Source organism: Gopherus evgoodei, chromosome 1, assembly GCF_007399415.2.
Source record: "Gopherus evgoodei ecotype Sinaloan lineage chromosome 1, rGopEvg1_v1.p, whole genome shotgun sequence".
NCBI classification, from domain to species: domain Eukaryota; kingdom Metazoa; phylum Chordata; order Testudines; family Testudinidae; genus Gopherus; species Gopherus evgoodei.
In genome coordinates, this window is record NC_044322.1 from 327,427,089 (window position 1) to 327,449,926 (window position 22,838).

Below are 22,838 nucleotides of genomic sequence, written 5' to 3' on the forward strand. Positions count from 1 at the left end.
GCTTTTCAACTTTGTGTAGCTTCCATGTGCAATTACCTAGAGGATTGGCTGCTTATAATTTTTTGAATCATTCAGCAGAGCAACACCTTCATGGCTTCTAAAATTGTACCTTCATGATAGCACCCACTAGTAATTATTATTCTGAGTCATCAACTAGTGCTCATTACTGCTTCATAGTAGCATTTTATAATTAAAGTAATGTGCCCTATTCCAGCAGAGATCAAGTTAAAAAGCAGAAGACGTGTCTTTACTCATATTACTTGGACTGCTTTACTATTTCTCTAATAAGGCATATCTATCTAACCCTTTCTAAGTACCTCTGAAGTATTAAAAATAGAAATAATTGCATTTTCTATTCTTCATTACCAGCCTGTAGGAGGTATATCTTGATTAGTCTGCAGTCTGGTATGTGCAGAAATTATTGGAGTAAAGCTGTGTCACTCAAAGGAATTCTGTTTAATTCTGGTTAGGTCCAGTTCCTGTGAAAATTGTCTCTACATTCATTATTTTTTTAAGGCTTGAAGGGCCCACTACAATCAACTTGTCTGACCTGCAGACATAGACAGATAGAGAGACCATATAATTTCACCAGGCAATTCTTGTATCAAGTCCATAACTTCTGGTTAGAGCTTTCCTTTTAGAAAGGGAACCAATATTGATTTAATGACTTCAAGTGATGGAGAATCTACTCCATCCCATTTTAATGGTACCCTCATTGTTTAAGAATGTACACTTTTTATAGTCTGAATTTGTATAACTTCAGCTTTCAGCTACTGGATCTTGTAAAGCTGTTGTCTACTAGATTAAAGAGACTTTTTTATCAGAAATCTTCCATGTAGCAACTGACAGATGAGGCATCAGGTAACATCATAAACCTTCTTCTATTGGGATAACCAAATACAGTGAAAAACAGAAGCAGCTCAATTGAAGGCAGGTTTTCCACAACTCAAATCACTTTTTTTTTTTTTGTATCTCTTCTGAACCCTTTCTAGATTGTCCCCATCCTATTTGAAATTGACCTCAGAACTGGATGCATCATTCTCATAATGGTCTCGCTATTGTTCTAGACTCCCAGCTTATGTGTGGTACTCTGATTGTTTATACATCCAAGGACTGCATTTGCTCTGGGAGCAGATGTTCAGTTGTCTGTCTGCCATGATCCTGAAGTCCTTTTTTAGTCACTGCTTTCCATATCAGTCATCCAGTCTACAAGTGTGACTTAGGCCTTGTCTACACTACAGAGTTGCAGCGCTGGTGAGGGGGTTACAGTGCTGCAACTTAGGATGTGTACACACTTGCACAGCACGGCCAGCGCTGCAACTCCCTGTTTGCAGTGCTGGCCGTACACCCGGTCGAGCCTCGGGTGTAGAGGATCCAGCGCTGGTGATCCAGCGCTGGTCAGCAAGTGTAAACACTCACCAGCGTTTTTATTGACCTCCGTGGCATAAGCAGGTATCCCAGCATACCTTAGAAGCCTCTCTGGTAATCATGCAAACTCCACTGCCCTGGGCTCACCTGACCCCTCCTTTAAATGCCCTGAGAATTTTAAAAATCCCCTTCCTGTTTGCTCAGCCAGGTGTGGAGTGCAATTAATCAATCAATCACTCAGCGACCATGTCTCCACGCACCAAACGAACCCCAGCATGGACCAATGCAGAGCTGCAGGACTTCATTAGTGTTTGGGGAGAGGAGGCTGTGCAAGCACAGCTGCGCTCCAGAAGGAGAAATTATGATACCTATGGTCAGATATCGCAATCCTTGATGAGAAGGGGTCATGAACGGGACGCGTTGCAGTGCAGGGTCAAAATTAAAGAGCTGAGGAGTGCTTACTGCAAAGCTCGTGAGGGAAATCGCCGCTCAGGAGCTGCCCCCACGACCTGCCGTTTTTACCAGAAGCTGGATGCCATACTTGGGTGTGACCCCACTGCCAATCTTAGGAGCACGATGGAGAGTTCAGAGCAGGGAGAAGTGGGGGAGGTTGTACAGGACTGTGACAGTGAGGCTACTGGCGTGGAGGGAGACACCCTGGAGTCCCAGTACACATGCAGCCAGGAGCTCTTCTCAAGCCAGGAGGAGGCTAGCCAGTCGCAGCAGCTGGAAGTTGATGGTGAGGAAGAAGCTGAGGATCGTGCTCGGGGTAAGTAGATTTTTATGTTTTGGGAGAGGAGGGTTTTGGTTATGGCTGCCTCCATGCATGCCTAAACGTGGAATAGCCCATTGATTTGCTCTATCACATCTCTGTAATCTGCCTCGGTAATCTCTTGAAATGTTGCTGCAAGAGTGTTTGCAATTTGCTTTCTCAAGTTGATCGGGAGAGCCACCGTGGTCCTGTCCCGGTCAGGCTAACTCGTCCGATCCACTGTGCAGCGAGGGGTGGGGGGACCATGGCTGCACACAGGCAAGCTGCATAGGGGCCAGGGCGGTATCCACATTCCTGTAGAAGACTCTCCCTCTCTTCCCAGGTAACACGCAGCAGTGATATGTCTGGCAGTAGGAAACCCTGTTGAGAGTTTAGGGATAATTGAGTGCAGGGCACCAGGTTCGCGTTTCCCCAGCCCATGGCGCTCTGTTTTTAACCCCCCCCCCAGCACGTAGGCAGCCACGTGGTGCGCTCCTGTGTTCCCCACCCACCCTCCCAGCATGTAAGCATGCACGCGATGTGCTCCGGTGTAAGGCATCCCCCCTCCAAGCAGGCATCCAGCACCGTTGTGTGCTCCTGTGTAAGGCATCCCCCCTCCAAGCAGGCATCCAGCACCGTTGTGTGCTCCTGTGTTCCCCACCCCTCCTCCAAGCAGGCATCCAGCACCGCGGTGTGCTCCTGTGTTCCCCACCCCCCCTCCAAGCAGGCATCCAGCACCGCGGTGTGCTCCTGTGTTCCCCAACCACCCTCCAAGCAGGCATCCAGCACCGCGGTGCTCCCCCCCCCCACCAGCAGGACGGCGTGAACGCGGACCAAAGAACCAAACCCCCCCCCCCCCCCCAAGCAGCTAGCTCACCACCTTCCTGTTCACTACTGTCCCCTCTTCAGGACACCAGCTACCTCCTGTACCCATTGCTGATAAACCCCAGTGACCCATTGGTCAATTCCCACTCCCAAGGGGAAATCGGGGCAAAACCACTCGCCCCATTGCTCGCCATGACTTAGCTTGCCAGCCCTCTCTGTGTTATGTGAGGTATGTGAGAAGGATGCTACCAAAAGTCTAAAAAGTCCTTCAACGTGTGATAAATGTAAACACAATAAACAATGTAGCCTCTGTGTATTACATGGTTCTATCTCTCTTTTTTCTAGTGACCTTGAGTACTGCAGCTGGATCACCGGCCTCACGTAGGTTGCAGAACTTGAGACGGAATCATAGAAAATCAAAAGAGGAATTGATCAAATCTGTTATGAGCCATTACAACAGAGAAAGTAGGAAGACACAGGAATGGAGAGAGAAGACCTATGAATGGAGAAACAGTGTACATGAAGGGAGGCAAACAGAAAGCAGGAGAAAGGAATTGTCTGCAAAGAAAACCACAAAGCAGATTATAAGCCTCCTGGCTCGCCAAACTGAGTCTTTCGAGTCTATTGTAGCCATGCAGACAAATATGTACCGTGGTAACCCACAGCCCTCCCAAAGCCCTCTTGTTCCCCAGTATTTCCACAAAACACCTACCTCCAGCAGCAGTTCCTTATTATCCCCAGCTGCCCCCAATACCTGTATGATCACCTATCAGCCCTGATAACTATAATTCTTACCCTGTTCACTCCACCCCCATTATTCTGCAGCATAGTAATCCTGAAGTGCAGCAGACATTGAATAGTGATCAAAATAGGACATATTCAAACCTGTGAATGTACAGTCCACCACCCCAACACCCTTGCCTGTTATGTACTGTATGTTGAATAAAGTTTTTTTTTCTTTTTCACTACGTTATATTGTTGCTGGAAGTGGTAAATATTATACACCAAGGTAAAGCAAAGCACATCAAATGCATCAAACATTACTGTTGGCTCTCAGCATCAAATTGCTCCCTTAAAGCATCCCTAATCCTTGAAGCCCTTTCCTGGGCCTCCCTATTAGCCCTGCTCTCTGGCTGAGCAAACTCATCCTCTAGGCGTCGAACCTCGGAGGTCCATTCCTCACTGAATCTTTCACCCTTCCCTTCACAAATATTATGGAGGGTACAGCACGCGGATATAACAGCGGTGATGCTGCTTTCCACCAAATCTAGCTTCCCATAAAGACAGCGCCATCGTGCTTTCAAACGGCCAAAAGCACACTCCAGTCATTCTGCACCGGCTTAGCCTGTAGTTGAACCGGTCCTTGCTCCTGTCAAGCTTCCCTGTATATGGTTTCATGAGCCAGGGCATTAAGGGGAAGCGGGGTCTCCAAGGATCATAGTGGGCATTTCGACGTCCCCTACTGTGATCTTGCGGTCTGGGAAAAAAGTCCCGGCCCTCAGCCTCCTGAACAGGGAACTGTTCCTAAAGATGCGTGCATCGTGCACCTTTCCAGGCCATCCTGAGTAAATGTCAGTGAAACGCCCACGGTGATCCACAAGCGCTTGCAGAACCACGGAGATATACCCGTTGCGATTAACGTACTCTGATGCTAGGTGGGGTGGTGACAGAATAGGAATATGCGTCCCATCTATTGCCCCTCTTCAGTTAGGGAACCCCATTTCTGTAAAGCCATTCACAATGTCCTGCACGTTCCCAAGAGTCACGGTTCTTCTTAGCAGGGTGCGATTAATGGCTGTGCAAACTTGCATCAGCACCATTCCAACGGTAGACTTTCCCACTCCAAACCGGTTCGCCGCCGATCTGAAGCAGTCTGGAGTTGCCAGCTTCCAGATTGCAATAGCCACCCACTTCTCCACTGGCAGGGAAGCTCTCAGTCTTGTGTCCCCACGCCGCAGGGTAGGGGCGAGCTCAGCACACAGTGCCATGAAAGTGGCTTTTCTCATCCGAAAGTTCTGTAGCCACTGCTCGTCATCCCAGGATTGCAGGACGATTTGATCCCACCACTGAGTGCTGGTTTCCCGAGCCCAAACGCGCCGGTCCACGGAGCTGAGCACGTCTGTTACTGCCACAAGCAATTTACTGTCTTCACAGTGAGGTGATTCAATATCATCGTCTGACTCCTCACCGTCACTGTCGCTCTCACTGTCACTCTCACTTTGCAGCTGAAGGAATAGCTCCACTGCCAAGCGCGATGTGCTGGCAACATTCATCAATAAGGTCGTCAGCTGCTCAGGATCCATTTATAACAAAAAGTCGCAGAAAAAGCGCTATAGAATCACAATGCCGCCAAACTGCTCGGAATGTGTAGCAAAGCACCACGGGGCGTTGGATCAGGAAGCGGAAAGACACTCACACTTCCTTCCCCTTCCCACCAGCCACAGCGCTGAAATGGGACGAGGTGCTCTGTGGGATAGCTGCCCACAATGCACCACTCCCAACAGCGCTGCAAGTGCTGTAAATGTAACCACACTGCAGCGCTGGTTGCTGTAAGTGTGGCCACTCTGCAGCGCTGGCCCTATACAGCTGTACTAACACAGCTGTAACTACCAGTGCTGCAAAACTGTAAGTGTAGACATATCCTTACCTTCTAGGTTCCTAGACGTATATTCCTGCATTTAGTTGTTGCTCCTTTTTTACTTGAATCGTTAGTCAAAGTTCAGGGCCCTGAAGGCGTTCCAGATGGAAGTAGAAATTGGTGGAGTCTGGTATTTTCTTGAATGCAAAGTCCTGCTTGTCCAAATGGAGGGGGAACCAAGAACAAAAAGCAGCAGTTTCTTAGCTTACAGCCCCAACCCTAGGGCTTGGCTACACTTGAAACTCCAAAGCGCTGCCACGGGAGCGCTACCATGGCAGTGCTTTGAAGTGCGAGTGTAGTTGCGGCGCCAGCGCTGGGAGAGAGCTCTCGCAGTGCTGCAGTTCCTCCACCTCCTCATGGGGATTAGCTTGCAGCGCTGGGAGCTGCGCTCTCAGCGCTGGGGCACTGTTTAGACTGGCGCTTTACAGCGCTGTAACTTGCTGCGCTTGGGGGGGGTGTTTCACACCCCTGAGTGAGAAAGTTGCAGCGCTGTAAAGCGCCAGTGTAGCCAAGGCCCTAGTTAGCCAGGAGATACAAAAACATGCTTCTAACTTTTTCCAAGATCCCTCTATGCTTGCAGGTTGCTGCTTGGCTGTCTCCTTGCTCCTCCAGTTGAAGGAGGAGGAAGAGAGGAGACAGAGACATGCTGCTTCTGATTAACTCAGAGTGGTAGTTGATATTAATTGAAGGCTGCATTCACACCCAGTCTCAGAGATTTGTGATTCATGCAGTCACCAGTACCTCTCAGCATAACAAGTGAGCCCAATTTACCATGAGACCCAGATCACTGTCAAACTGACCTGTCTTTATCAGTATTTACCATGCTGCTAATTTTAGTCATAGGCAAGCTTTACCAGCACTGACTTTATGTATAGTCCCAGATCAAGGATAAAGATGTTGGGTGGAATTCTGGCTGTACGGATGTTGATGATGGCTTTGCCACTGATTTTAGCGGAGCCTTGATTTCATTTGTTGAATAGCATTGGCCAAGAACAGATATATATGGGGCTCTACTAAGACACCTCAACTTGATAATGATGATTCACCATTTATAGTTTGATAATTTCACCATTTGAGTTTGATAAATTAGTTTTTAGAATCCTGCCACGTGCTACATTAATTTCTATATACTTCTATTTTAAAAATAGTATGTCATGTGACATTAAGTAAACTTTGGCTCAAAAAAGACTGTATGTTATGTCAACATAGTTTTTTAATCCCAGCCACAAATGAGATCCAGGTGTTTTCAAAACACCTATTTTCCATAAAACCATGTGAACTGGTAGTATGTGCCATACTTTTTCCTGGGCCAATTCTTTCAATACTTCTGTTCCTGAAGATTTGAAGATTTTGAAATGTAGCAGTTCCTGTTTAACATCTTCCCTCAGTACTGTGGGAATAGAAAATGCTGAGGCTCGTGAATAGAAACAAGCCTTTTGGTTGATGGATTTGTAGTTAGGTGGAGCCTGGCTGTCCCTGGAGGTCACGGACAAAGCTCAGCTAGCTAGAGCTAGCCCCATGAAGACTCAGATTGTCAGGACAGACTTCAAACAAAACTGACCTATGGGGAAGCTAGAACAGAAACCAGAGTACCAGTCTGTGTTCACAGCAACATTATTATAGCAGTTGCAGCTTTTTCATTTAGAAATATTGCAGTAACACAATCTAGATGTAATATAATGTGACCAGGTCTGTGTCAAAAAGGGTGTGTTACGGCTATTGCTGTTTGCACATCCAATTGTTGTGTAGTCTAAAAGGAATCCTATGGTTGTGGATTGACAGAGTTTTAATCTGAGGCTAGATGTCCTCAATATTGAAGGATATTTATAAAGTTGTTTGAAGTGCTTCCATCTTGCTTTCAGCTTTGTTTCAATCTTGCTAGATGCTTTTTACCTATGTGCTATCTTCAGCCAGCCAGTAGAGCTGAGTGATGGTATTTATATTAGTAAGTAATATTTTGTTCTCAGAAATCAATATAGCTATTAAGTTTCTTGTTTCTCTTCCATTGCCGTTCATGATGCATACTGTTTAACTTGGAGGAAGAAGAGGGGAGTTTGAAGCAAAATTTGAACTGGCCCTGCTGCCTTTTGAAAAATCTTGTACCAATTCTAACTATCAGATAATAACATCTTGCGTCCTTCAATCACAATCATAGTTTTTGCAATGTTGGGCACATGATGTGGCCTGGTCTGTAGCCCTGGTGAGATTTTTTCCATGGCATGCGGTTCCTCCAGGAACCGGCAGACCAAGAGGTGTTCTGTGGTTTGTGTTTCACCACAGCCACAAGTGTCTGGGGGCTTGGCTACACTCACACTTTACAGCGCTGCAACTGGGGTGTGAAAAAACACCCCCCTGAGCGCTGCAAGATACAGCGCTGTAAAGCGTCAGTGTAATCAGGGCAGCAGCGCTGGGAGCGCGGCTCCCAGCGCTGCACGCTACACCCGTAAGGGATGTGGTTTACATGCAGCGCTGGGAGAACTCTCTCCCAGCACTGCCGCTCTGACTACACGCGGCAGCGCTTTGAAATTCCAAATGTAGCCATACCCTCAGTTGGACTAGCCCCATGTCTGTATATTGACATTTGACTGGCCAACTTTTGTTCAGAGGCAACTTAAACACCTCCAGGTTGACCAAATCCTTGTGTGTACCTGCAGGAAGCCATTCAGGAACATAGATGTACATTTTGACATTAAGTATTTTGAGCCATGTGCGCCAGATTTCCAGTCATGTAGCTGTTGGTAATTTTTTTTGTAATTAGTTCTGTTGCTGCTAGGTAGCTTTTCTGCTATTTCAGGCAGCTAACTGCTTCGGTGTGGACATGTAGCAGATAACTGGTATCTTCAACCTGTCATAGTGGTTCCGTTTTGCATGTGCCTGCTTTCCTGATATCTGGTGGAGCGATTCCAGCAAGCACATAAAGACTGTTCAGGTTTGTTGTTATGAGGTAGCAGCAGCTGTTGTTCAGTGCAGGGTCCAGCTTCTTTCTGTGAGCTGATCTTTCTCTCACCAGAAATAATTAATTACAAGACACTCCCATGTTATCTTAGCACCACAAAGCACCTCTCTCTTCCCCCAACCCCCCCCAGCCACACCCAGATAGTCCTAGTTTAAGTGTTTGGCAGTCAGCTTTCTCTACCAAGAGGTTAAAGAAGACTGAAAAGAGGGGGAGCAGTGCTGCCTCACAGCTGCGATGAAGGAAGCTGCTTTCCCTTACTCTAATCTCAGCTTTCAGCTAACAAAGTTCCTTTGTGGGTTGGTTTGCATTCTGCAGCAGGGTTTTATTGAAGCATTTTATTTCACTCTAGCCTAATCCCTCGCCAGTTCCTTAAAAAGTGACAGGAAAAACAATTGCTTCTTTAAACAGGCATTGTCACATCTTCCTTTGTTTTAAATCTAGTGCAGGTGATTGCAAGATCTCTCTCTCTTTCAACCTTTCTAAACTACTGCTGTAATTCAGACCTAAACCACTCAATCTGATTGATTGTACCACAGGTTTCTTAAGGTAAAAGTTGTTCTGGCTAATGTATGAAAGAGCCTGTCATCTCAGGTAACATCCCATTCTTTTAATGAGAAAAAATAAAATTGTCTAAGAGCAGAGCAATAAGGGAGAACAATTAGACTCTATTACTTACGCAAGTACAAGCAGCAAGTAGGAGGCACAACCGTATACAAACAAGGAGCTTCAAAGTTAATTAGCACTTGCCATCTCGATGCAAATGCTGTATGTTGCCAAGCAAAATCACTTTCAATCTTAAGGGAACCTGATTTTTTTTCAAAGCCTACTGCAGAAAAGAAAAGAAGAAACATGTTTCACCAGAAGTGAGCTTTAGGAAATAAGTATTTGGATGTTGTCCTTCATGCTCAAGGAAACATTAATACCCTTAGTGAGATGAATTCCTGCCAGCTTTTCAGAGCACACTGAGGCCATGGCTACACTAGAGAGTTGCAGCGCTGGTGAGGGGTTTACAGCGCTGCAACTTAGGATGTGGCCACACTTGCAAAGCACGGCCAGCGCTGCAACTCCCTGGTTGCAGCGCTGGCTGTACACCCGGTCGAGCCTCGGGTGTAGCGATTCCAGCACTGGTGATCCAGTGCTGGTCAGCAAGTGTGGACCCCACCAGCGCTTTTATTGACCTCCGGGGTATAAGGAGGCATCCCAGAATTCCTATCCACAACAAACCGGAAGAAAGGGAGAGCTCGGAGTTCAGCCAAACTGCTTATTTAAAAAACAAACACAGCTCCTGTTTGCTGAGCAAGCGGAAGCAGGCAGGGGAATTACTTTGGAATGTTCACAGCTGTTTGCTTGAAGAGAGAAACAGCACACTCACACGGCAGGGGGGGAGGGGGAAGTCCGTGTTGAGCAGATGCTTATCTGGTGGCTATTTAGGAGTGCATAATTTGCATTTAGTGAATGAGAGAGGGGTGGGGGAAGGGGGTCAGAACTTTTAAAATGATTGAAGGTAGGCACTGTTCAGTGTCTTCCAGTCCTTAGAACTTGCAAGGCAGGGAGCTGAGAACAGTGTCAACTCCAAAAATCCATTTTGTCTGTCTCCTCCACGCTCCCTGTCACATTCCACCCCACCCCCGTCTTTTGAAAAGCACGTTGCAGCTACTTGAATGCTGGGATAGCTGCCCACAATGCACCACTCCCAACAGCGCTGCAAATGCTGCAAATGTGGCCACACTGCAGCGCTGGTAGCTGTCAGTGTGGCCACACTGCAGCGCTGGCCCTACACAGCTGTACGAACACAGCTGTAACTACCAGCGCTGCAGAACTGTAAGTGTAGCCATACCCTGATATGGTTAATGGCTGACTTCTGTTTATATTTGTAACTTGCCTAATAGCTACTAACAATCCTGTGTTTCATGATCCCAGCAACATAGGGAAGCACTTGCTGTGCATTATACAGATGAGCAGCGTGGCTAAACCTCAGAGTGAAGAACACCTCTGAGTTCCATCCTCCTGCTGACTCAGTGTGCAGCCTTAGTCATTGCACTTGATCGCTGTGGTTTGAGTTTTCTCATTTAGAAGATGAGGCAGATTCTTCTCTTCTCTGTCTCTCAAGGTTATTGTGAGAATTAATTGTACTTTGAAAAGGGATCAAGGTGCTGACTGGTGGTGTGCAACATCTAGAGAAGCCTTGCCTCTGGGCGGTGCTTAGCAGCCATTATTCATGCTATTGTATTGCAAAAGCCTTTAAAGCTGGAACTCTAAAAGAAAAACTGAGACCAGCTAGAGTTCTAATCCTGTTAGAAGTTTCAGTGACAAGTCCTGCTCTTATCATTGCTGATGTGCAGCATGCTTAGGTGAAGTAAGAATTAAACAGCAGTTCCCACTGCAGCACAAAAGTTCAGTAAAAAATCCTCTTCCTATCCCCAGTTGAAGGAAGGAATTGGGTGAGGTGATGCTACATGGCAGCTGCTGCTCTTTCCCATCACTGGCTCATATATCCTGCTAGAAAGCACTTATTTTAATCCTTTCGCTGTCTCCTACATGTGGTCTTTCTGAACTTCCAGCAGTTTCTCAGCTTAACTCCCCTCACCCTCCTGCATCTAGAATTTCACATGTTCTAGAAGGATTAGTGGTTTCAACACAGTCTTAATTCAGTGACAGTAGGGCCCCGTAAGAAAGCTGCTGGCTTCTCCCTGAAGAAGGGAAGAGAGACTCTCTCTCCTCTTTTTCCACCTCTCCGTAAATGTTCCTGAAGTATGGAAGGGGTTAGAGAAAGGCCCTGCTTTTGGATCCTCAAAAGTAGAGAGACCATTGCAGGATTAGGTGTTTGATTTCTGAGAAGGAAGGGAAATGTATGTCACTAAATGAATGCAGAGTTCTATCTGTGTAGATTCTTATAGTGTATCTATCACCAGAATAGCTGAGTGCTGCGTGTATGTATATTCTTGCAATGCTGGTGTAGGGTAGAGAAGTATTATCAGCCCTTGTCTTAGAGATGTGGAAATGAAGTGAGAAGAATGGTTTGTTTTGTTTGTTTTTTTGTTTTTGTTTTTTTTTGGAGGGTAGGTTTGTGGTTTTTTGTGGTTTTTTTTGGCACCAGGTCACACAAGAAATCTGTTGTAGAGTTGGTAATAGAACCCAGATCTTCTTACCTACAACACCAATCTTCATCTTGCAATGGAGTTTGTGGAGGGAAAGTAAGGGGCTAATGAGAGCATGGATCATGAGATGGGAAAAACAAGAAAAATCAGGAGGAGATCGCATTGTGCTAGGCACCATACAAACACACAAGAAGACGGTCCCTGTTACAATCTGTGTACTCTGGGATTTGCCCCAAGACCTTCCATTTTCCTGCTACATCTGGGTTTCACAACCTTCAGTAAATCCACTTCTTTCTCTTGGTATCTCTCTACTGCCCATGTTTGTATTAATCTGATGTCATGCTAGTGCCTGCCTTCAGCTCCCTGCCACAGCTTTTTCCAGGAGAGACCTCACAGGGGACCAAACAGTCAACCTCTGACAGAAAGCTGTCTTTTTTTGGTTATGCTTCCCTGATCCTTCCACATTTGAATTTTCATTGTGTGCACTGCTGAATATGGACAGCCTGTCTTTGCATGCACTTGCTAAGCAATGAGAATTCTGTAAGTGAGGAAACAAAGTCTATGGCTTCCCAAGGGGGTGGTTTGACCAAAGGTCAGCCCTGTTTCTTGATCATCTTTGTGTACTGTTAATTGCTTTTAAAGAGTTTTCGGACTATTTAAGACCTTCATTTGCTTCATTTCTGGCTAATAATATAATATGCTACTTTCTGATGAAGCATGTAGGGCAAGTCTACACTTAAAATGCTGCGTCGGTGAAGCTGCACTGCTGTACTGCTTTAATGGAAACACTTGATGCCAACAAGAGAGCTCTCCTGTTGGCATAGTAATCCACCTCCCTAAGAGGCAGTAGCTATGTTGGCAGGAGAAGCTCTCCTGCTAACATAGCACTGTCTATACTGGGGATTTGATCAGTATAAATACATAGGTATGGGGTGTGGATCACTGAGGGCTAGTTTACACTAGGGCTAGTTTAAAGCAGCAGCACTTTAACGTGGCTTATGTAGTCACAGAAGAGTGTTCGGAGAACTCTTAAAAAAAACAACCCACCTCTACAAGGGGCATAGCTACTAGCACTAGGAGTGCAGCTCCCAGCGCTGATGCACTGTTTACACTGATGCTTTACAGCACTGAAACTTGCTGCACTCGGGTGTTTTTTTTCACACTGAGGGCCTGTCTACATCACAAAGTTGCAGCGCTGGTGAGGGGGTTACAGCGCTGCAACTTAGGAGGTGCACACATCTGCAGGGCATCACCAGCGCTGCAACTCCCTGTTTGCAGCGCTGGCCGTACTCCCGTTTTGTCTCGGGTGTAGAGGATCCAGCGCTGGTGATCCAGCGCTGGTAATCAAGTGTAGACACTTATCAGCGCTTTTCTTGACCTCCGTGGAATAAGCAGGTATCCCAGCATACCTGAGGAAGCGTCTGGTAATCAAGCAGGTCTCCTTCCCCGGTTTGCAGGGGGGTTCGGGGAACGGAGAGCAAACCGCGGCGAAGCTGGTCTCCTTTCCCGGTTTGCTCTCGCGTTCCCCGAACCCCCTTGCAATCAGGTCTCCTTCCCTGCGGTTTGCAGGGGGGTTCGGGGAACGCGAGAGCAAACCGCGGCGAAGCTGGTCTCCTTCCCCGGTTTGCTCTCACGTTCCCCGAACCTCCGTGCAAGCAGGTCTCCTTCCCTGCAGTTTGCTCTCGCGTTCCCCGAATCCCCGAGCAAGCAGGTCTCCTTCCCTGCGGTTTGCTCTCGCGTTCCCCGAATCCCCGTGCAAGCAGGTCTCCTTCCCTGCGGTTTGCTCTCGCGTTCCCCGAATCCCCGTGCAAGCAGGTCTCCTTCCCTGCGGTTTGCAGGGGGGTTCGGGGAACGCGAGAGCAAACCGCGGCGAAGCTGGTCTCCTTCCCCGGTTTGCTCTCGCGTTCCCCGAACCCCCCTTGAAGCCGCCCAACAGCGCTGCAGTGTGGCCACATCTAACACCACTTGCAGCGCTGGTTGCTGTAAGTGTGGCCACTCAGCAGCGCTGGCCCTATACAGCTGTACTAATACAGCTGTAACAACCAGCGCTGCAAAATTGTAGATGTAGACATACCCTGAGAAAGTTGCAGAGCTGTAAAATGCCAGCGTAGGCAAGCCCTGAGTCACTCTCATTTGTGTAACATAAAACCTGTAACTTTTTGTCTTAATCTGTGCAGCCACAGAAATCCCTGGTGACTCTTCAGCCACTCTTTAGTCTTCTACTATACTTCTATTCTCTCTTCTAGACATGGTTCTTTTGACTGATCCTTTTTCTTGAGGAGGAGGAGGAGTTTTTTTTCAATCTATTTTGAGTCCAGTCTACACTACAGAAATTGGGGGCTCTTAATTCTCCACCAGTGTAATTTAGTTGGTGGTACTAATAATAGAGGCTGTGATGTTAACAGGAATAAATGTCCATATGGCATCCTGTTACAATGTCCAGACAAATTTATTAGTGACGATCATTAACAGATTTCACTGTATCCTATTATTTCTAATTTAGTAAGCAATATACTGTCCATGAGACTCTCAGGAGGCAGAGATATGTCCCTACCTTTGTTCAGCAAAATTGCTAAAACCTCTACTCAGAGCATATGAGGAAAACCTGAAGTCTGGTATGCAACAGTATATTGATCCTTATCTACTACATAGTCATAGATTACAAATAATAAGGCAGCTTTAAGTCTATGCTCAAGGGCCCAATAACATTAGCGAGGTCTATAAAATCAATTGTACTAGAAATTATTCCTAGACAAACTTCATTAAACCGGATTTAAGATTGTAAACACACAAGTTTATTCTGTGTGCGTGTGTAGGGGGAGGAGATGGACTTGCAGTTTAAAATAAAAATTGAAATCCAGAAAATTGAAAGATGTAATTGAACTTTAAACCCCCCACCAGTGTATAGTAATGTAGAGTCCGGGCACTCCCAACCACATTCTCTCTCAGATATCACACCTGACCATTTTTGTAGTTTTCAGAGTTGTGCTTTCCTGTTTAAAAGAAGAATGTGTTTTCTCCTCTGTGGCCGTATGAAAGACCCACATGAATAGGGGAAATTACATTGCAGAGAAATGGGCTATTCACATCAAAAAGATGAAAGATTTTTCTTCCTACTCTTTCAATTATCTTGGTTATTACTGAGTCACATCATTTTCGGCCCGAAGTAGCTGTTTTTAAAGTAGATGGTGTCCCTTTCAGGATGCAAGAACACCATTATTTGATTTTACTGAATTGCAGTTATGCAGTGCAAGGACTTCCCCAACCGGTCCTTGGTTCTGTTCACCCCAGGATGGCCACTGGGATGATCATGGGCTAAGCTTAAGAGCTTTTCCTGGTACTTAGTTGGAACCACCAACTGTTTTTGTGGATGCCAGTCTTCCTGGTGTCCACCAGAAAGAGTCTCCTTGTATAGAAGTCCTTGTTCTACAACAAACCGGGATCAATTAGAAGAGCTGAGAGACGGTAGGGTGCTCCGTGCCACCGTCCAAGCTTTTTGAAGGCTGTCATCTGTTTCCTGCTCAGTCTGGAACTGTTCCCTTGAAGCTGGAGACACCAGTTCTTCCTTAGACTGTGGACTTGGGCTTGGTCCCTCTGGAAGCGATGTAGGTGATGGGGTTGTTTCCATTGCTGGTGAACCGCTCTTTGCTGGTGCACCAGGGGGTATTTCAGGCTCTGGCTGAGCCTCTTGGGTGTGGTTGTCTGTGCGCTGCTTCTGCCAGTTCAGGCTCGCTGGCGCCCTCTGGTGTTGGGGTTGAAGATGGATTTGCAAGCACTGTCGTCAGTGCTAGCAATGGTTCTGGTGCTGGCTGTTTTTCCAGTTCCTGGTCTGGGACTGGAGTCACTGTGGCTGTTTCAGTTGTTGGCATGGGATCCGGGTCCACTACCTCTGTCTGGGTCTCTGGTAACACAGACGGTGCCTCAGTGGACGGCTCAGGAACAGGAATGGTTCTGGAAGCTTGCCTGGTTTGACTGTGTGTAACCATTCCCACTCTCTTGGCCTGCTTCACCTGGTTGGCCAAATCTTCCCTCAGTAGCATAGGGATGGAATAATTGTCATAGACTGCAAAAGTCCACCTTCCTGACCAGCCTTTGTACTGGACAGGCAGTTCAGCTGTAGGCAAGTCTACAGCTTGTGACATGAAGGGGTAAATTGTCACTTGGGCCTTTGGGTTGATGAATTTGGGGTCTACGAAGGATTTGTGGATAGCTGACACTTGTGCCCCCATGTCTCTCCACGCGGTAACCTTCTTTACGCCCACTCTCAAAATTTCCCTTCGCTCCAAGGGTATTTGAGAGGCATCTGGGCCTGGGGATCTTTGGTGTGATGATGGTGTAATGAACTGCACTCGGTTGGGGTTCTTTGGGCAGTTGGCCTTCATATGTCCCAGTTCATTACACTTAAAGCATCTTCCAGCTGACTGGTCACTGGGTCAAGGTAGGTTACTGGAGACTGGTGAGGTGGAAGAATAGGGCGTCTGTGGCTTTCCTTGGGTTGTAGGTGGGGTCTTTGGCTGCCCTCGGTTGTAGGGTTTATTGTCGGTGTGCCCTCTGGGGTATTCGTTCCCCCTTGACAGAAGCTTTTTTCTTTTCTGCCACTTCCATCCATTTGGCTCCAATCTCCCCCGCCTCGAATACCGTTTTGGGTTTCCCATCTAGGATGTACCTCTCTATTCCCTCAGGAATACCATCTAAGAACTGCTTCATTTGGATCAGGAGATGGAGCTCGTCCAGACTGTTAACCTTTGTTCCTGATATCCAGGCTTCATAATTCTTTGCAATGTGGTAGGCGTGTCGTGGAATGACACATCTGGTTTCCATTTTTGGTTTCTGAACCGCCGACGGGCATGTTCAGGTATTATCCCCATTCTGTATCTGGCCTTGGTTTGAAAAAGTTTATAATCATTCATTTTCTCCTTAGGCATTTCAGCCGCCACCTCTGCTAAGGGTCCACTGAGCTGTGGCCTCAATTCTACCGTGTACTGGTCTTCAGAGATGCTGTACCCAAGGCAGGCCCTTTCAAAATTTTCTAAGGCGGCCTCCGTGTCATCACCTGCTTTGTAGGTGGGAAATTTCTTGTGATGTGGAACAATCATTGGCGCAGGGTTGTTAGGATTGGCTGGAGCATCCTGCCTGGCCTGCGCCAAGTCCATTTCATGCTTTCTCTCTTTTTCCCTCTCTTCACTCTGTTTTTGTTTTTCCATTTCTCGTTGGTGGGCCGCATTTTTGGCTTCTTGTTCTCTTTTATGGGCTGCCAGTTTGATGTTTTCTTCCCTTTTTTTTTTTTCAGCTCCACCTCTTTTTTTTCTCTTTTTTCCATTTGTTGCCTGTGGTCTGCTTCTTTGATTTGTGCCTCTGCCCCCATTTTTGCCTTGGAAGTCATGGTTCCTGCTTTCTTGTGTTGGGGTGCCCTCTGCTGGTTTACTGTCTGAATTACTGTTCCTCTGCTGCCTGCTCTGTTGCTAAGCAACAGAGTGTTTCTAACAAGCCTTCCCGAATAAAACTAGAACAAAAGGAAAACCTTCATTTGCATGTGTGTTCTGCTGGTGCAGTTGACTCACAGCTGGAGTTCTATTGTCCTAACAAAAGACCCCTGTTAAACTTGCCTGAGGCCATTTCTATGCACAGCCAGACCGAACCAAGGAAAAAAAAATACTCTGGTTGTAGGTTTAAAAAAAACCAAACCCTTCTCTCTGCTTACAAGCAGCTAACAGAGAAAAGAAAATTAATAATTTTACTGGCTTTTGGATTCTACTATCTCAACCGCTGCCAACATGTCATGGTATAATTCCCAATTCTGGACCTTAGCGTCCAAAATATGGGTACTAGCATGAGTTTCCCTAAACTTAATTACCAGCTTAGATCTGATTATGCTGCCACGAAATCAGGAATTTTTCAGGTCCTGATACCCTCTGGTCCCCCCCAAAACCTTCTCTGGGGACCCCAAGACCCAGATTCTCTGAGTCTCAGAACAAAGGGGAATAAACCATTCCCTTCCCCCTCTCTTCTTCCTCCCAGTTCCTTCCCACCCTGGGAACACTAGTAGATCGCCTGATTCAACTTCTTGAATCACCACACGGAGAGGACTGTTACCTTCCCCCTCAGCCAGAGGCAATACAAGCTGCGTGAATATAACACAAAGAGAAAAAATTTATCCTTCCCTTCTCCCCACCAATTCCCTTGAATCTTAACTAGGAGAAAAAAATCAAACAGGTCTTAAAAAGCAAAACTTTTAATTAAAAAAAGAGAGAAAAAAGTAAAAGGCTTATCTCTGCACTTTAGATGGTAAAAAGTTACAGGGTCTTTCAACTTACAAATAATAGAAACTTTCTCCATCAGAAACACAATTTAAGCTACTTCCAGCAAGTACACATATGCAAATAAAAAAAACAAATTAAAAGACTATGACCGCCTTTTCTTACTTACAATTCTGAATAGATAAGAGACTGTAGCAGGGAGATTGGCAGAAACCTGGTTGCACCTCTAGCCCCGTCCAGGACCCAGAGAGAACAAAGCCAAACCCAAAATCCACAAACAAAGGCTTCCCTCCTCGAGATTTGAAAGTATTTTGTCTCCTGATTGGTCCTCTGGTCAGGTGTTTGCAGGTCACTGTTTGTTAACCCTTTATAGGTGAAAGAGACATTAACCCTTAGCGATCTGTTTATGACGGCAGTTAGGACAATCAACTTCACTTTTTTAAAAAAATGAAGATCATGAAGAATAATCGGCCATTTTTGGTCTTATTTTGGCCTGCCTTCCCCCGCCAGCATAAATCTCAATCCTGCTGAAAGCTCCTTTGTGTCATCCACAGGAGGCATGGTCATCAACAGTACCCACAGCAGCAGTTGTGGCCTGTGAAGAGAGGCTCTTGTAACCACTGCCCTAATGAAGGTTAGTACACTCAGGGCAGATGAGGAAAGTGGGGCACTGGAGTGAGGGAAGCAGAGTAGATGGCCTGGGTGGGAGAGGGCAGAGGGAGCACTGATCCTAGGAGCTCAGTTGGCCAGGCCAATAGGCCTCCTCTCCACTCCTGTTGAACCAGGCTCTGCCACCCATAATTGGTTCAGTGATTCATATAATCTGCCTAGGAGACACCAACCCCTTTGACACTCTCTTCCATGCCCACATTTTAAAGTCATTCAGACTTTAAAGTGTCATTCAGACACGCATAAATTTTCTTCAGCTTTCAATTACACAGTTATACAGGTGGTGGTTAATTCACAGAAATCATCTTTGCTCTGATTTCTGGGATCAGAGATTTGGCTCTACCGTACAAAGATGGACTCCTTCACGCTATAGTGGTATCTTTAGGAACTAAAGTGAAACTGAAAGAATGGTTTTACAGTTGCCCATAAAGAGTCTTTACTGTACTTGTATCAGTTTTTAGCTTTTATCCCCTTGCATTATGCTATGTAACTTTGACATTTGTGATAATGTTAAAAGATGGTAATAGAGAATAAATTAAATCAAATCTCATCACAGATTGCCCCACTCTCTGTGGTTTTGTTTACAAAGACTCATAATGTGCATAAGAAATCTGATGGATTTAGTACAGAAATGAAAGAGATGCCATGGCAGCTTATTCTTGAAGTATTATATTTGTTTTAAGCCACCTGCGGTGACATGGCAGTGCATCTTAATGGTAGAGAAATGTCCTTATTTTGTATTCTATCATGGCATTTTCTCATCCACTGTTGCTTTAGAACTGAAAATATAATGTCTGAGGCTTTAGCAGATGAGACAGGAAAAACTTGCACTTCAAAAATGAGGACTTAACCCCAATTGTTTTCATAGAGACTTTTCTTTAAATGTTGACTCATAGCTCCTGCCAAATACTAGATAAAGAATAAAAAGAAGCATACGACAATCCCACAGGAGTGAAAAGATGAGCTAATCCAGGGACCAACAAGCCTTTGGATGAGTTAAAAAATAAAACAAAACATCAACCGGTATTTATCATGCTTGATAGTACCACTATTGTTAGAAGTCTGTCACTATGTTGATTATGTTTTCTTACCCCTTGTTTTCTATAGGCTAGTTGAAACTTGGCATATTGGGCTATGTTGTACAGAAGGATTACATTTACTGCACAGACTTTAAAGAAACTAGCCATTAAGAGGCTTTTTAAATGCCAGTACTGATGTGTTTTTTGCTCATAACTCATGCTCTTTGAATCTAAAAAAATAAATTGGCCAGTGGTCAGTGCATAACATGCTCTATTTATCTTTGAGATGGAAAATGAAAATGGTCAGGATGATGAGCCAGCTTGCTTGTATAAATTGTCATGTAAGGCATCTGGGTTGGATTCCGATCTTGATTTCATGATCCAAAAGTGCTGCAAAGTTGGCATGCTCAGCATCTGGAGTGGAAGAAGGCAGCATTTGCTTCATGCTGCCTCAACAATGACCCTGAACTGACCTAATCCTTCTTTTTTTAAAATGCGTATGAGTGTACATGGTCCCAAGGTGAAAGAGGAGACAAGAAAACTCTGCTCCTTCCTCTCTCAGCCCTCTCTCCTACACTGCCCTTCTTGCCCCATCCCTGATGTTTCATAAGTAATTAGAAATGAGGCTGGGTGTAGAGAAGGTGCAGCACTTCTCAATCTGACCTGTGTCGTTACCAGACTACTCATGTTTTTAGAGATACCTAGTTAACCCTGGGCACATGCAAATACTTGACTAGAGTTTGGAGAACTCCAGACCTGATGAAGTGCTTGTCGTAAACATATTATTGTTCAGCTACTCCTGAAAAACTCCATGTACAGGCTATCCCTAAGCAGAAAGTGGCTCCATACTAATTCTCCCCTATCCCTGGCCACTGGTGCTGCTTGGAGCCACAAACCCGTTCCTGTCTCCTGGATTCATGGTGGGATGTGACAGGAAGGTGCAGCAAGAAGTCTCAGTGGTGGGGCTGCCAGGCAGTGGTTTAAAAACAAAACCAGCAGATAACTAGGAGAGGAGAATTTCATAGCTTTGAGGATGAAAAGAACCACAAGGGACAGAGGCACAAAAACAAACGCATGCTAAATATGTTCGGCGTGTGTATTAACTACTTCTGAGAAAAATTCCACAAGGACTTCTCCTGGCTTTTCTTACTGTGCATGCATCTTGTGGTGTACTGAGTAAATATGGTATCTTCAGGTGTCGTCTGATGCTGAGTTGTCTTTCCTTCCTCTTTCTCTTTGCCTTCAGGCCCTATATGAGGGCTAGCACCCTTCCCACTTGCAAAACTCACTGGGGGAAGGGGTGAATTATGTTCATACGTGAGTGTTTCCAAATCTCCCTGTTCTCAGTGATGGGACAGCCAGCAACACTTGTGAAATAACTGAACTGGGAAAACATTATGGGTCTCTGCATGCAAATTATTAGGCTGACATCTCATTTTGTATATTGAATCAGTCAGACAATGAGCTTTATACATGAAGGGAGGGTTTTCTCATGTCATTACCAGCAATTTCATATTTTATGTAGTTGTGACTACTTTTAAAAAAAAATTTTTATCTGGGCTTGAAAAATCTCTTGGGCAAGTGGGAAATCTAGATCATCAACTTTTGGAGAATCAGTTTTTTTCATTTAAAACAAATTTTAAAAAATCCTTAGTCTTTATGGGGGGGGTGGGGAACAGTCATTCCAAATCTTAATGCTGCGTAGAGTAGACTAAAGTCATGCCCTCTTCCTGAGCCTGAAGCTAGCTCCAGTCACTTTGCTGCTGCTCACAGCCAGGAGCAGCAAGATGAAATTACACAGCTAATCAATTTGACTGCTGCTATGTGAAACCCTGCCTGCAGCAGTGAAACTGGCAAAAACCATGTCAGTTACATGCTGCTGCTATCTGGGAAAGCCGTGAGATGCAGCAGCCAAAGGCTGGAATTGGAAGAGAAGTTATTCGCTAGACAAGATGACACTCAGGTAAAAACAAGAGGCTCAGGAAGAAATAGAATAGCCAAGATTCTTCCCATTTGAGTCAACCAGCAGGCTGTGTGGAGGTGGTGGAGTAATGGAAACCCTCCATTTTCTACCTCTGAGGGCTTTCTGTGCCAAAAAAAGCAAAACAGTTATGTTCATAGTGTTTAAAATTCTGCAAATTGTATTTGTCAAATAAATATGGAGGCTCCAGCATGGCATTGGGGAGCAAAGACCACAGGCTGCATAGAGGTGGGAGATGACAGTGCAGTCCCTTCCCCTCCCATCCCCTGGACATGGACTCAGCGGTGAGGCTGCACCCAGCCCTGACATAACGCAATGACTGGGTCTGCCCCTCTGTGACAGGTGCACCAGGTGTGGGCCGGCAGGCTCAGCAAGGCAGGATCCTAGAGTTGGGGGGATGCAGGTATGGGTTGAAAGGGTTCTGTGTGGGGCAGTCTGGGTGTGGGAGGCTCAGTGTGGGATCTGAATGTGGGGGATCTGGATATGCAACGGTGATGGAGGTCCAGGTGAAGGTGGTTGGGGCTTAGTGGGGGGATGTCTTGGGGGGTGTGTGTGTGTAGGGTGGGGATAGAGCTCAGCAGGTGGTCTGGGTGTGATGGTCCAGATGCTGAGGGATTGGGGTTCAATGGGTTGGGGATCTAGGTGCAGCTGGTTGGGGCTCGGTAGACTGGGGATCTGGATGTGGGTGGCTCGTCAGGGTAGTCCAGGTGCAGGGGGAGTGGGGCTGTCATAACCTTAGTCCCAGATTTGGACCTTAGCGTCCAAAATATGGGGGTTAGCATGAAAACCTCCAAGCTTAGTTACCAGCTTGGACTTGGTACTTGCTGCCGCCACCCAAAAAATTAGAGTGTTTTGGGGCACTCTGGTCCCCCTGAAAAACCTTCCCTGGGGACCCCAAGACCCAAGTCCCTTGAGTCTCACAACAAAGGGAAATAATCCTTTTTCCCTTCCCCCCTCCAGGTGCTCCTGGAGAGATACCCAGACACAAGCTCTGTGAAACTACACAGAGTGACTCCCCCTCTCTGTTCCCAATCCTGGAAACAAAAGAACTTTCCTATTCCCCCAGAGGGAATGCAAAATCAGGCTAGCCAATTCAACACACACAGATCTCCCCTGATTTCTTCCTCCCACCAATTCCCTGGTGAGTACAGACTCAATTTCCCTGAAGTAAAGAAAAACACCAACAGGTCTTAAAAGAAAGCTTTATATAAAAAAGAAAGGAAAAAATACATACAAATGTTCTCTCTGTATTAAGGTGACACAACACAGGGTCGAT

General features: G+C 46.0%; 1 protein-coding gene across 3 annotated transcripts in view; it reads left to right on the forward strand.

The window, feature by feature from the left end:
• The window catches only part of PLXNB2 (plexin B2), a 352,730-nt gene that overhangs the window by 51,236 nt on the left and 278,656 nt on the right, over nucleotides 1-22,838 (forward strand). The window contains exon 2 of one of the 3 annotated variants that reach the window (XM_030549188.1): nucleotides 18,448-18,527. The exons of the other annotated variants lie outside the window; for them this stretch is intronic. The gene's annotated coding sequence lies outside the window, so the exon portion shown is untranslated. The remainder of the gene's footprint in view (nucleotides 1-18,447; nucleotides 18,528-22,838) is intronic. 3 annotated transcript variants of the gene reach the window in all.